At 41.1% G+C, this 15,145-nt stretch overlaps 1 long non-coding RNA gene across 1 annotated transcript in view; it reads left to right on the top strand.

Annotated features, from left to right (window-relative positions):
* Positions 1 to 15,145, top strand: part of LOC137334224 (uncharacterized) — a 48,155-nt gene that overhangs the window by 26,660 nt on the left and 6,350 nt on the right. The window contains exon 2 of the long non-coding RNA XR_010966100.1: positions 339 to 618. This is a non-coding gene — a long non-coding RNA (uncharacterized lncRNA). The remainder of the gene's footprint in view (positions 1 to 338; positions 619 to 15,145) is intronic.

Below are 15,145 nucleotides of genomic sequence, written 5' to 3'. Positions count from 1 at the left end.
ACATAGCAGTCTTTATAAATCTATCATCAGTTACTTTGATTTGCCTTTCAGTGAGTTAGTCCACTGCCATTTTAAAAAAAAAACAAATTTATTTCCTATTGTATCATCTCTAGGTCTCTGGAGCTGGATTTGCCAAGTATGGAGTAGATTTTCAACTTGGTATAAAACTGGCGTTATGGGTTGGCTGCCATTATGGAAATGAAAATCGAGCTGTTTCTATAATGGGCTGCTGATCCACAACTCCAGTTTTAGGCCTGGGCGGCAAGTTGAAGATCTTCCATAATGTGTCTTGAGTAGAATCTTTTTGCCTTAACACTCTATTCATCTTTTACCCTAAGGTATGATGACCATGGAATCCTTCAGAAGCGACACAGCTGCTGTAAAGACTGCAGTCTTCATGAGCAACTTAAGGACCAAGTTGGAGGCTGCAGAGATTCTTTTCGCAACATCTTTGCATTTCATCCACTCAGTGCAGCTCCTACCCTCACATGAAGTGCCCCTTGCCAGAACCGTGAGCAGTCATAGACCAGGTGTGCCCACAGGGCACCATGACAGGGCAGCATCTTGTCAAAGGGCTGTGAATTGTTGCAGGAAGACCTGCCGACCTTCCTGGAAGGGGTGAGTGACAGAAGGGATAGGCTCCTAGATTCTTTATGGCATCTTGAAAGGATCCAAAAAAATTTGGGGGAGAGGTCACTTTCATTGCGACAGACAGTGGAGCGAGGCTGAAGATCTTCGTGAAGAAGGTCACACAGATGTGCAATGGAAACCTTGGACAATTGCACCCTTCGGACACAGAGCTCCTCCTAGAGGTCCTTAAAGGACCTGTGCTGCCTACAGACACATTGTGCAGGGTAGTAACTGGAGGGCTGGTGTCGTCTGTTATGCTGCCTCCATGCACTGCTGTTCTTCCTCCTCCATAAGGATGGCATAGAGAGGCATACCCATGGGGAATGTCATACCTTCTCCAGAGTATGCGGGAAGACAAAAATTGTATGAATGGGGTGAGACTATAGCACTGTGGGGGAAGTCAAGTGCAAGTCTCAGTGAACAAAACTGTGAAAAAAATCGTTGAACTAAGTCCATGAAACCAGAAATCAGCAAACGAAGGTTGGGAACTCTTCACTTCCACCTGAATCAGGTCTCTGGGGGAGCAGCAGTTTTATATGGGTTTAACTTTTCCAGAGGGCAAGAGTGGCATAAAAGCCAGGAGTTCATGGGCACAATGCCACCAGATGTGTGGTGTTCCTATGCCATTGAGCCGAACATTGAGTAGGTGGATTGACAAAGCTGTTAAAAGGATCGAGGAAACTCACATCTAGCTCATTAATGGCGCATGTGGTGTAATGGCAAATTTGAGTTTGCTCAATCATTTTTAGCACAATGATGGCGTAATAAACAGGAAACTGCAAAGGGTAGGCTTGGAAGCTAATATACAGGAGGTCAGTTTTTGCAGTTAGTTATGTAGAAAGAAAGGGAATGTCAAAAACAAATTAGTCCACAAAAGGGATAAGACATGTGGTTTATAATTTTTTTTCTCATTTTCAAGTAGAGAAGTGTAATTCAGTGGAGAAACTGAGGTTCGTTGAAAACTGTTATCCTTTATGTTCACTTGCTGTCTTTCCCATTAGACCTTGTCTCTCTAAAGTCCTACAGTGCACCAACTGAAAGATTAGAGAAGCACACATGAAAAATGCAATAGCCAGTTCAGAACACAAGGGTGTCCTATTGCTACACTCCTGGGTTATACGAACACATAACTAAGATATTGGCCAGAACGTGAGACACTCAGACTGCTTATGGGAATGACCAGCACTGCTGCACCTGAGAGAATATCTAAAGCAGACCTGAAATTTGTAACAATATTATAAGCAGCTCTCTGAAACAGGAAGCACTGAGAAAAAGGCCATGCAATTTCTGACCTATTTTCATGTCCTTGGTTTTCCCTCTTACCCAGTGGATTTTTCCTTATCGTCTGTCACTTTTTCTGATGTGTAAAATTTAAAAGTATAATAAAGCACACAGTATATACAGTATTTTTAAAAATCTGTGCATGCACACAAGCATTGAACATGGCTTCCCAACTAAATTAGCAGTGCAAGAATCTTCTATTCACAATGTGCATACATAAATTGTAGTATTAGGTAGATAAAAGCTCTTGTAGCAGATGTCAGAATGAAACAACCATTTTTGTACTCTGGAAGTTGTGAGTGTGTTGTCTTTAAGTTTTTTTTAATCATCATTCTTCGGGATGTTGGCATTTATTGCCCATCCCTAATTGTCCTCAAGAAAGGTGGTCGTGAGCCTTCTTCTTGTTTCATTGCAGTCCATGTGGTGAAGATACTCCCACAATGCTGGTAGGTAAGGAATTCCAGGATTTTAACCCAGCTGCCATGAAGAAATGGCAATATACGTCCAAGTTGGGATGGTATGTGACTTGGAGGGGAAGGTGAGGTGATGGTATTCCCATACACCTGCTGTCCTTGTGGAGTTCACAGGTTTGGGAAGTGCTGCTGAAGAAGCCTTGGCGACTTGCTGCAGTGCATTCAGTACATAGTACACATAGCAGCCATGGTTCGCTGTTGGTGGAGGGAGTGAATGTTTACACTGGTGGATGGCGTGCTGATCAAGTGGATTGCTTTGTCTTAGATAGTGTCTAGCTTTTAGAGTGTTGTTGCAGCTGCACCATCCAGGCAAGTGAAGTGTATTCCATAACACTCCTTACTTGTGCCTTGTGAAGAGGCTTCGAGGATTCAGGTAGTGAGCCACTTGCTATAGAATACCCAGCCTCTGCTCTGCTGTAGTAACCAAGGCATTTATGTGGCTGATCCAGTTCAGTTTCTGGTCAATAGTGACCATCAGGATATTGATGGTGGGCGACTCCACCATGGCAATGCCATTGAAAATCATGGGGAGGTGGTTAGGTTATCTCTTGTTGGAGATGGTCATTGTCTGGCACTTTAGTGGCACGAATGTTACTCAGCCTAATCCTGGATGTTGTCCAGTTCCTGCTGCATGCAGGCATGGACTGTTTCATTATCTGAGGAATTGCCGACAGAGCTAAACACTGCAATCATCTGCAAACAGTTCCACTTTTGACCTTATGATGGAGGGAAGGTCATTGATGAAGCAGCTGAAGATAGTTGGACCTAGGATGTTGCCCTGAGGAATTCCTGCAGCATTTGGGACTGTTTATGGCTCTCCATTCCTATTTCACTATCAGGAGTGCAGCAGTCATGTTTCTAGCTCTTTAAGGAAGGAGATCAAATTAGGTCATTGTGGATTGGATTAAGAAATGACTGACTGTGTACCACATACTTTTTCAAATGGAGAATAGTCCTTTTTCACATCTCTGCTGGATGGAACACACAGCACCAGCTTCAGAGTTTGTTCACTTCATTAGTCACTTTCACACCAAAATAAACAGACGTGACAGAAATAATTCAGCCTAGAAACCTCTTAAAAAAACACACAACCTACAAAAGGGCTGTTTTAAGTGTAAAATCCTACAGTAGCATAGGGCTATTTTAAGTGTAAAATCCTACAGTAGCTGTACAATGTGAGAATGTCTTCATCGAATGCTAAATGCACAAAATCTTACATGCAGATCCACTCCATGCCACTGCAAGATGCCAGTGCAATCACAGCATATTGGACTTTGTGTGGCCTCCCTGAAATATGACACAGCCCTTAACTGCTGTTTTTTTTAGTTACGAGTGAATATATTCGACCCCACTAATATAGTTATACATCACATACTAATTGACATTACCAAATTAAATCACATTTCTCTCTCACCTATTATCCCACACCTAGCTTAGTACAGAAAATAACTAGTATTATGTATGTCTTACTTCTCCACCATCGTTGCTGGAGTGCATTTCATTTTTAAATTCCCTTCTAAGAGGCGTTGTATTTTTGAGGGTATGTTACCCTCCGGTTTCTCCCCTTTTCTATTCCATAAGGCCACACAGCTCCAACAACCAAACGAGAGAGCAAGTGAGCTGCTCTCAGGCCTTCACCAATATTGCTCTTCGCCCAATTACTTGCAGTATACCATGGTGCCTCAGGGACAACCATTTCTCTTGAGATTCTCTCCTTTGGCTACCTTTCCAAAATGATGCAGCTGAGATTGGGAACTGAGCAGAGTGGGGATAACGCCATGTCTCATGGCGCTGGGCGTTGTGACCCTAATGTGCTCCAACATCACACCACCCAGAATGCATTATGTAGTAAGAGAAAGACAATGCTTAAACCATCCATAACTATAAAGAGAACAGACCACATTCTGAAGCAGGGTTTAATGCTCAATGAGTCACAGTGAATGAGCTCCCTGGCCTGTGCTAGAAAACGCATGTGTCTAGGTCAGGCAAAGACAGGATCAGATGCAGATGTGATGTCTTTCATGTTGAATGACCAAATATTCACTGAATAGATGTACATGTGAAAGATAATCTCTTGGGTGTAGTGCTGGAAAATTGCTGATATTCACGGACCCATACCGAAGCACTGCTTTCAGGGGAGAAGATGGGGAAATTTGAAAAACAAATTGCAAAAAAAATTGCAGAATCTCGGTGAACATACTTTAAACAATACAACAGCTAGTATTTTTCCTTTTGTGATGGTGGATTTAGGCAGGACTGCAAGATGTTACACACTAGGAAAACTGCAGGCTCAGGCATTCTGATCATTGTAGCAGTAAAAGTATCCAACACCCGATGGTCTGAGTCTCAACTGTGTGAAAGGCACAGCTGGACAGAGTATCTAAGTAATTTTTGTTTGTTGAGTGTGTGCCTGTTCAACATGCAAATCAATTGCTTCTCTACATTGAGATTCTATTACAGACTCAGGTGCAAGCCATTGTGCTCATAAACCGGAAAGTGCTACTCTAATGAGTACTACTTGAAATGAATTAGTGCTGAAGGCAATCCACCAAATTGATTTTATCCATCCACCAGTGCTTTCACCAGTATCGAATTTTAAAGACACATCCACATACGGTATGCTGCGGTAAATATCTCTGTTAGAGCAATCACAAAGGGCCAAATATTGGTATGTATGTAAAGTTTAATGAAAAAGTATACACAAGTAAACAGGTGAACAGGAGAAAGCGGTAATGGACTTTTCTTCCATTTTTATTGCTACTCTATGAGTCTTGATTCCGTGGTAAATTGTGTTTATAAAAATTAGCACATCAAAAAAGCATGTTAAAGCGCAATCAAGAAAAAATCATAGAATTTACTTGTGAGGTAGGAGATACTAATACAGAAACAAAGTTTATCAACAGTCATACCGTGAGTTAGTTGCAGAAAAACAGAGCAAGATTCCAAAATTTTGATTGATCATTGACAGAAGTGAATGGTATAGTGACATTTTTGTCCTGCAAATGGCATTGAAGCGCACAACTACCCCAGGCAGTAAATCATCATTACAAGATCATTAGGACTGGGAAATTCCTTGGAGCTGAGCTCGCTCCGTCACCGTAACATTGCTGGCAGTGTGGCGGAAACCCAGTGCACATGTAAATGGGGTTTTTGCTGCATGTTTGGCGAAGTTACGGCAGCGGAGTGGGAACAGCTCCAAAGAAATTCCTCACCAAAATAATTATGGATGAGGAAGGTCATTCAGCCCATTGATTCATCCATTCAGAGAGATCCCAACGTCCCCCTGTTGTAGCATCCAATTGTTTCTTAAATGATTTCAAGGTTTCTGCTTTCACTACTCTATCCAGAAGTTTATTCCACACGTTGATCACTTTTTGTGTGAAGAAGAATTTCCTGATATCAGTCCTAAAAGTACCTTTCTCTAGTTTGGACCTGTGACCCCTAGCTCTACTCCCACAGTTTAAAGTAATATTCTGGGTTAACTTATCTATACCCTTAACAATCTTAGATACTTCTATAAGGTCACCTCTCAGACTCTTCCTTTCCAGGTTAAAAACCCAAGCTTTCCCAGTCTTTTTTTATAACTCAGACCCATGATACTGGGTATTAGCCAGTTGCAGCCACTTAGATCAGAACAACAGGAGGAGTACAAAGCAAAGCTTAAAAAGCCCTGCCCAGGAACCTTTTAAACGTAATTTATAATTTTTTTAATGTTAGCAGATAGTCAATTGTGGATGTCAGTGGAACTCTGTGTTCTCTGGCCGGAGCCCTGCAGTCAGCAGTATAACCCAGGCCCACCAACCCTATATTGCTCAGCAGCACCTGTAGTGTAATACCACTCTGAAATGCTGGAGATATTTTTAATTGAACTTTGTCTTAGACGGATTTGGGTGTCTTTGTACACAAATCACAAAAAATTAACATGCAGGTACAGCAAGTAATTTGGAAGGCAAATGGTATTTTAGTCTTTATCGCAAGGGGGTTGGAGTATAAGAGTAAGGAGGTCTTGCTGCAATTGTATAGGGCTTTGGTGAGACCACACCTGGAGTACAGTGTACAGTTTTGGTCTCCTTATCTAAGGAAGGATTTACTTGCCTTAGAGTGGGTGCAACAAAGGTTCACTGGATTGATTCCTGGGATGAGAGGATTGTCCTATGAGGAGAGATTGTGTCGAATGGGCCTATACTCTCTGGAGTTTAGAAGAATGAAAGGTGATCCCATTGAAACATATAAAATTCTTAGAGGGCTTGACAGAGTAGATGCTGAGAGGCTGTTTTCCCTGGCTGGAGAATCTAGATCCAGCGGTCATAGTTTCAAGATAAGGAGTCGGACATTTAGGACCGAGATGAGTAAAAATTTATTCATTCAGAGGGTTGTGAATCTTTGCAATTCTCTACCCCAGAGGTCTGTGGATGCTCAGTCATTGAGTATATTTAAGATTGAGATCGATAGATTTTTGGACACTAAAGGAATCAAGGGATATGGGGATAGGATGGGAAAGTGGATTTGAGGTAGAAGATCAGCCATGATCTTATTGAATGGCGGAGCAGGCGTGAAGGGCCGTATGGTTCTATGATTCTATGGCCTATTCCTGTTCCTCTTTCTTATGTTTTTATGTTTCTTAGTTAATAGCCCAAGATTTTCTCTTCAAAATTACAATTGCCAGAAACCAAATGTTGACCATCCAACTTTCACACATTTCACATATAACACATGCATTTTTCTTTCTGTTATGCTGTTCTGTTCGATGATGTTTCCCTTGTGATTACCCGACTCCCACACAGCCTTTTATCCTGAGGTGGGAGACTGTCAGGTGCATGGTTAAGAGTTTTGCTTCGATGATTATTATTCACTGCATATGTCCACACATTTTAGAAAGAGGCCAATACCGTGTGTCATATCGAAGACCAACCTGAAACATTTCTCAAGTGTTGCTAAACAAATGGCAAAACCAAAGTGGGAAACCAGCATTTATTTATTAATCTACACATCAATTTGCACTTGTTTTCCACTGCAATCAATTTTGCACATGTATTGATTGCATATAATTTTCAGTCAATATTAAATATCGTGGAATACACCTGTCCACTTCATGACAGACATGATAATTTAGTGTGTAGCTGATGCAAAATCACTGCAAATCAATCTCACATGTGACTTTTATATCAGATTCGGTGCAAATTGGCCATTGTAGTGTCTCACTGGATTGTACCAGCCAGAAATGATAGGAAATTAGGTGCAGCAAAACAATACACGGCACTATGTGTTAAACCTTCATCTTAAAAGTGGCACTGGTGTGCGAAATGAGATGCACACAGAGACTACAATTTCCAGTTCCTCATGAGAGAGCTTCAGTTGTCTCCATCTCTCTGCTGTTCTACCATCTGTTTACTGGCACTCATTTATGCACTTGGGGGAAATGAGTGAAAATGCTACTTTTAATTGAGTCTATGTAATTTCAATCATCTGAGACATGCCCCATTATGTAGCCATTCATTTCACTGCTAAACACTGAAAATATCCAAGAGTAATGCTGTGCAAACCAGGCCAGAAAAAAATCAAACTCCACCTTATCAGCATATTATGCAACATAGCCTGAAAATCAAGACCATTATCACGTAAACTGGGCAAGTATTGAAAGCAAATTAAATAAAATATAAGATCACAAGATAATTACAGAAGAGAAGAGGCATTTGGCCCATTATAAGTCATCCATCCAGAACAACCCTACGCTCTTGCAATTGTTGCATCTAATTGCTTATTAAATGATTCCAGGGTTTTCACTACAATCACTCTGCTTGGAAGTCCATTCCATGTATTAATCCCTACCTGTGTGAAGAAGAACCTCTTGATGTCGGTCCTAAAATGATCTATTACCAATTTGAACCTGTGTCCACTTGCCCTGCTTCCACAGTTTAATTTAAAATAGTATTTTACGTTAACTTGATTATATACCATTTACTATATTATATAACTCTATAAGGTCACCTCTCAGACACCTCCTTTTGAGGCTTAAAACTTCAAGGGGGAGAAAATTGACTTCCGGCCAAAACAGGTGTGAAATTGGTGGTGCGGCCACTCTGCCCGCCCATTCGTGGCTGCATGAGACCTGAACGAAATTTGGGTTTGGGCCTCATTTAAATACTGCCAGCGAGCTGCGGGCATCAAAAGAGTGCCTCATTGAGCAGGAGTGCTCCTCCAGGCTCCACAAGAATAATGATTGCCACTGCCTCCTTGGGCTCCCGCCCTCTGTGATTGGTTCCCCATCGCCCCCCATCCCCACCCCGGTCTGTTCATTGCTGCTCTGTATTGGTGAGACATGTTCAGTGTTGACTCCTTGGTCTCTTTCAACTTCATCCGTAGTTATTCCAACACCATTCATGGAGTATGTGAGCCACCTATTTTTCCTTCTTACTTGCAGCACATTACATTTGTCTACATTAAATTTCATCTGCCATTGTTTGGTGCACTCACCTATTTTGCTTACCTCATTCTGTAATTTCTGGGCTGCCTTCTTCAATTGCACTGCCCCTCCTAATTTGGCATCATGCAAGTTATTCATGTAAATTAGAAACAGTAGTGCTCCCAACACTGAGCCCTTGGGCTCATCACTCAGTACTTCCCTGCCTTGATATTGTTCCTCCAACAAGTATCCATTGTTTTCTTTCCTATCAGCCAGTTTCTAGGTTTTACCCTGAATCGACTCAACTTTAAGCTTTTATTGTGGAACTTCATCAATTGCTTTCTTGAAGTCTAGGTACACAATGTCGGAGGGTTTTCCATGGTTAACCTGGGTTATCATTTCCTCAAAAAATCGAGGAGGTTGGTTAGGCAAGATTTTACTCATCTAAAGCATTGTTGACTGCTGTTTATTGGGATGTTTTGGAAAAATAATCCTCAAGCTTATTCCTCATAATCAATTCCATTATCTTCCATGGAATTGAACTAAGACTAGTGGATCGATATTTGCCTGTGTTTGTTTTGTCACCCCTTGAATATGGGCACATTTACCTGTTTCCAATCTACTGGAATCGCCCGAGTGTTCAGTGGCTCCTTCATTTTGATTTTTAGTGCCTCAGAACTCTCCTCCCGACTCTCAACACTCTGGGATAAATACAGTCTAACTCTGGGAATTTATTTCAGACTTGTGTCTCCTTTATACTGAATTTGTGAATTTTGCCATGGTTACCGTTTTTTGGTGATGGCATGATGTTCATGTCTTCCCTTGTGAATATTTTGCATAAGTAATCAGTCAGAATAATTACCACATTGTGCTCATCCTCAGTTTCAAGACCACTTCCAATTTCTTCTCTGACTATTCTTTTTGCTTGTGTAGTACTAAAAGAATTTTTTATTGTTACATTTTACCTCTGCAGCTATGCTTTTTTTCGAGGACTCTTTTAGTCCTCTGATTACCCTTTTGACATATTTCCATGTGATCCTATATTTGTCCCAATTAGCCCTTTCCCTTTGCTCCCTACAGGACTTGTAGAGGTCATTTTTCCTCTTTATCTTTCATAATTTGTTTGCAAATCCATTTAGGTCACACTTATCATAGTATCATAATAGATACAGCACAGAAGGAGGCCATTTGGCCCATCATGCCTGTGCCTGCTCTTTGAACGGACGATTCAATTAGTCCCATTCCCCTGCTCTTTTCCCACAGCCCCGCAATTTTTTTCCCTTCAAGTATTTATCTAATTACCTTTTGAAAGATACTATTGAATCTGCTTCCACCACCTTTTCAGGCAGTGCATTCCAGATTATTACAAATTGCTGTATAAAAAAATGTTTCCTCATGTTGCCTCTGGCTCTTTTGCCAATCACCTTCAATCTGTGTCCTCTGGTTACCGAACCTTCTGCCACTGGAAACAGTTTCTCCATATTTACTCAATCAAAATTGTTCATGATTTTGAACACCTCTAAAAAATCTCCCCTTAACCTTCTCTGTTCTAAGGAGAACAACTGCAGCTTCTCCAGTCTCTCCACATAACTGAAGTCCCTCATCCCAGGTACCATTCCAGTAAATCTCTTCTGCACCCTCTCTAAGACCTCGACATCTTTCCTAAACTGTGGTGCCCAGAATTGAAGACAATAATCCACTTGTGGCCTAACTAGTGTTTTATAAAGGTTTAGCATAACTTCCTTGCTTTTGTACTCTATGCCTCTATTAATAAAGCCCAGGATCCCATATGCTTTTTTAACAGCCTTCTCAACTTGTCCTGCCACCTTCAAAGATTTGTGTACATATACCCCCAGGTCTCTCTGAACCTGCACTCCCTTTACAATTATTCTATTTAGTTTATATTGCCTCTCCTCATTCCTCCTACCAAAATGTATCACTTCACACCTGCATTAAATTTCATCTGACATGTGTCTGCCCATTTCACCAGTCTGTCTATGTCCTCCTGAAGTCTGTTACTATCCTCCACATTGTTTACTACATTTCTGAGTTTCGTGTCATCTGCAAACTTTGAAATTATATCCCCTATACCCAAGTGCAGATCATTAATATATATCAAAAAGAGCAGCCTAATCCTGACCCCTGGGAGACACCACTGTATACTTCCCTTCAGTCTGAAAAACAATTGTTCACGACTACTCTCTGCTTTCTGTCCCTCAGCCAATTCTACACTGCCACTGTTCCTTTAATCCCATGGGCTTTAATTTTGCTAACAAGTCTATTATATGATACTTTAACAAATGCCTTTTGAAAGTCCATATACACAACATCAACCGCACTACCCTCATCAACCCTTCCATTACTTCATCAAAGAACTCAATCAAGTCAGTGAAACATGATTTTCCTTTAACAAATCTGTGCTGACTTTCATTTATTAGCCCATACTTTTCCAAGTGCCAATTAACTTTGTCCCAAATTATTGTCTCTAAAAGTTTCCCCACCACCGACGTTAGGCTTACTGGCTTTTAATTGCTGGGTTCATCACTCTCCCCTTTTTTGAACAGGGGTGTGACATTTGCAATCCCCCAGTCCTCTGACACCGTCCCCAGAGCCTCCACAATTTCCACCTTTACTTCCCTCAGTAACCTAGGATGCATCCTATCTGGACTGGATGGCTTTTCTACTTTGATTACTGCCAATCTTTTAAGTATCTCCACTTTATCTATTTTCATCCTATCCAATATCGCCACTACATCTTCCTTTACTGCTACAATGGTAGCATTTTCTTCTCTAGTGAAACCATGCGAAGTATTTATTTAGTATCTCAGCAATGGCTTCTGCCTCTACAACAAGATCTCCTTTTTTGACCCGAATCAGTCCCACTCTTCCACTATTTAAAGGAACATAGGAACATGAGTAGACCATTCAGCCCCTCGTGCCTGCTCCGCCATTTGATAAGATCATGGCTGATCTGTGATCTAGCTCCATATACCTGCCTTTGGCCCATATCCCTTAATACCTTTGGTTGCCAAAAAGCTATCTAACCCACATTTAAATTTAGCAATTGAGCTAGTATCAATTGCCGTTTGCGGAAGAGAGTCCCAAACTTCTACCACCCTTTTCTAATCTCACTCCTGAAAGGTCTGGTTCTAATTTTTAGACTGTGCCCCCTACTCCTAGAATCCCCAACCAGTGGAAATAGTTTCTCTCTATCCACCCTATCCGTTCCCCTTAATATCTTATAAACTTCAATCAGATCACCCCTTAACCTTCTAAACTCTAGAGAATACAACCCCAATTTGTGTAATCTCTCCTCGTAACTTAATCCTTGAAGTCCGGGTATCATTCTAGTAAACCTACGCTGCACTCCTTCCAAGGCCAATATGTCCTTCCGAAGGTGCGGTGCCCAGAACTGCTCACAGTACTCCAGGTGCGGTCTTACCAGGGTTTTGTATAGCTGCAGCATAACTTCTGCCCCCTTGTACTCCAGTCCTCTAGATATAAAGGCCAGCATTCCATTAGCCTTATTGATTATTTTCTGCACCTGTTCATGACACTTCAATGATCTATGTACCTGTACCCCTAAGTCCCTTTGGACATTCACTGTTTTTAACTTTTTACCATTTAGATAGTACCCTGTTCTATCCTTTTTTGATCCAAAGTGGATGACCTCACATTTGTCTACATTGAATTCCATTTGCCACAGTTTTGCCCATTCACCTAATCTATCAATATCCCTTTGTAATTTTATGTTTTCATCTACACTGCTTACAATGCCACCAATCTTTGTGTCATTGGCAAACTTAGATATGAGACTTTCTATGCCTTCATCAAAGTCGTTAATAAATATTGTGAATAATTGAGGCCCCAAGACAGATCCCTGCGGGACTCCACTAATCACATCCTGCCAATGTGAATACTTACCCATTATCCCTACTCTCTGTCGCCTTTCGCTCAGCCAATTTCCTAACCAAGTCCGTACTTTTCCCTCGATTCCATGGGCTTCTAACTTAGCTAACAGTCCCTTATGTGGGACCTTATCAAAAGCCTTCTGGAAGTCCATATAAATAACATCCATTGACATTCCCCTGTCCACTATTTTAGTCACCTCTTCAAAAAATTCAATCAGGTTTGTCAGGCACGACCTACCTTTCACAAATCCATGCTGGCTCTCTCTGATTAACTGAAAATTCTCGAGGTGTTCAGTCACCCTATCCTTAATTATAGAATCCAGCAATTTCCCCACAACAGATGTTAGGCTAACTGGTCTGTAATTCCCTGGTTTCCCTCTCTCTCCTTTCTTAAAAAGCGGAGTGACATGTGCAATTTTCCAATCTAGAGGGACAGTTCCTGAATCTAGAGAACTTTGAAAGATTATAGTTAGGGCATCTGCAATGTGCTCACCTACTTCCTTTAAAATCCTGGGATGGATACCATCTGGTCCTGGGGATTTGTCACTCTTTGGTGCTATTATTTTCTTCATTACTGTTGCTTTACTTATGTTAATTTTATCGAGTCCCTGTCCCCGATTCAATATTAGTTTTCTTGGGATTTCCGGCATGCTATCCTCTTTTCTACTGTAAATACTGACGCAAAGTAATTATTCAACATGTCCGCCATTTCTCCATTGTCAATGACAATATCCCCACTTTCAGTTTTTAAGGGGCCAACACTGCTCCTAACAACCCTCTTTTTCCTAATATAACTATAAAAGTTCTTCGTATTGGTTTTGATATCCCTTGCAAGTTTCTTTTCATACTCTCTTTTTGTAGCTCTTACTATCTGTTTTATGACCCTTTGTTGATCTTTGTACTTTCCCATTCACCAGGATCTGTGCCATTTTTTGCCTTTTTGTATGCCCTTTCCTTATGTCTTATACTGTCCCTTACCTCTTTAGTTGTCCATGACTGTTTTTTTTGGCAAGTAGAGTTCTTGCCCCTCGGGTATAAACCGATTCTGTATCACATGAAATGTTTCTTTAAACATTTCCCACTGATCATCAGTCGTTTTACCCATTAACAGATTTGCCCAGTTTACTGTGGACAGTCTCTGTCTCATCCCATTGAAGTCGGCCTTACCCAAGTCTAGAATCTTAGCAGCTGATTCACTTTTTTTCCCTTTCAAACATTACATTGAACTCGATCATGTTATGATCGCTATTGGATATATGTTCACGCACAGTTAAGCTGTTAACTAAATCTGGTTCATTACTCATTACTAAATCTAGTATGGCTTGCCCCCTTGTTGCCTCTAGGACATACTGCTGTAGAAAACTATCCCGGACACACTCAAGAAATTCACTACCTTTCTGACAGTTGCTCGTCTGCTTTCCCCAATCTATGTGAAGGTTAAAGTCCCCCATTAAGACCACTATGCCTTTGTTACATGCTTGTCTAATCTCTGCATTTATACAATCTAGCACTTCAGAGCTGCTGCCAGGGGTCCTATACACAACTCCCACTATCGTCTTAGATCCTTTCCTATTTCTCAATTCAACCCATAAGGTCTCTGTTGGCTGCTTACCTCTCGTTATATCCTCCTTTATCATTGAATTGATTTAATCTCTAATCACTAAGGCTTTTGTGTTCCCTTTTATGTTAGCCGCTAATCTATTCTCATACTCTCTCTTTGCCCCACTTCCTTTTTTAAATCTCCTCTGTACTTTCTGCATTCAGCTTGGTTCTCCACTGTATTATGAACCATATATTTGTCTTAAGCTTCCTTTTTCTGTTTCATTTTAATCTCTATCATCCAGGGAGCTCTAGCTTTAGATGCCCTTCCTTTCCCCCTTATAGGAATGTGTCTACTCTATACCCGAACCAACTCCTCCTTGAAGGCCTCCCATTGTTCAATTACTGTTTTCCCTACCAATTTTTGATTCCAATCCACCTGGGCAAGATCCATTTTTAACTCGCTGAAATTAGCACTCCTCCAGTTAAGTATTTCCATATTTGATTGTTCCTTGTCCTTTTCCATAACTACTTAAAACTTAATATTATGAACACTGTTCCCCAAATGCTCCCCCACTGAAGCATGCTCCACCTGCCCCACCTCATTCCCCAGAACTAGATCCAGCAATGATTCCCTCCTTGTTGGGCTGGAAACACTGTTCAAGAAAGTTCTCGAACACAATTCAGGAATTCCTCCCCCTCTTTGCCCTTTACACTGTTACTATCCCGGTCTATATTGGGATAATTTAAGTCCCCCATTATAACTATCCTATAGTTCTTGCATCTTTCTGTAATTTGCCTGCAAACCTGCTCCTATATCTCCTTCCCACTATTTTGCAGCCTATAGTATAGGCCAGCAGTGTAATAGCTCCTCTATTGTTCCTCAATTCTAACCGAATAGATTCTGT

This window comes from Heptranchias perlo, chromosome 17, assembly GCF_035084215.1.
Source record: "Heptranchias perlo isolate sHepPer1 chromosome 17, sHepPer1.hap1, whole genome shotgun sequence".
Classification (NCBI taxonomy): Eukaryota; Metazoa; Chordata; class Chondrichthyes; order Hexanchiformes; family Hexanchidae; genus Heptranchias; species Heptranchias perlo.
This window is presented reverse-complemented; position numbering and strand designations above follow the sequence as displayed.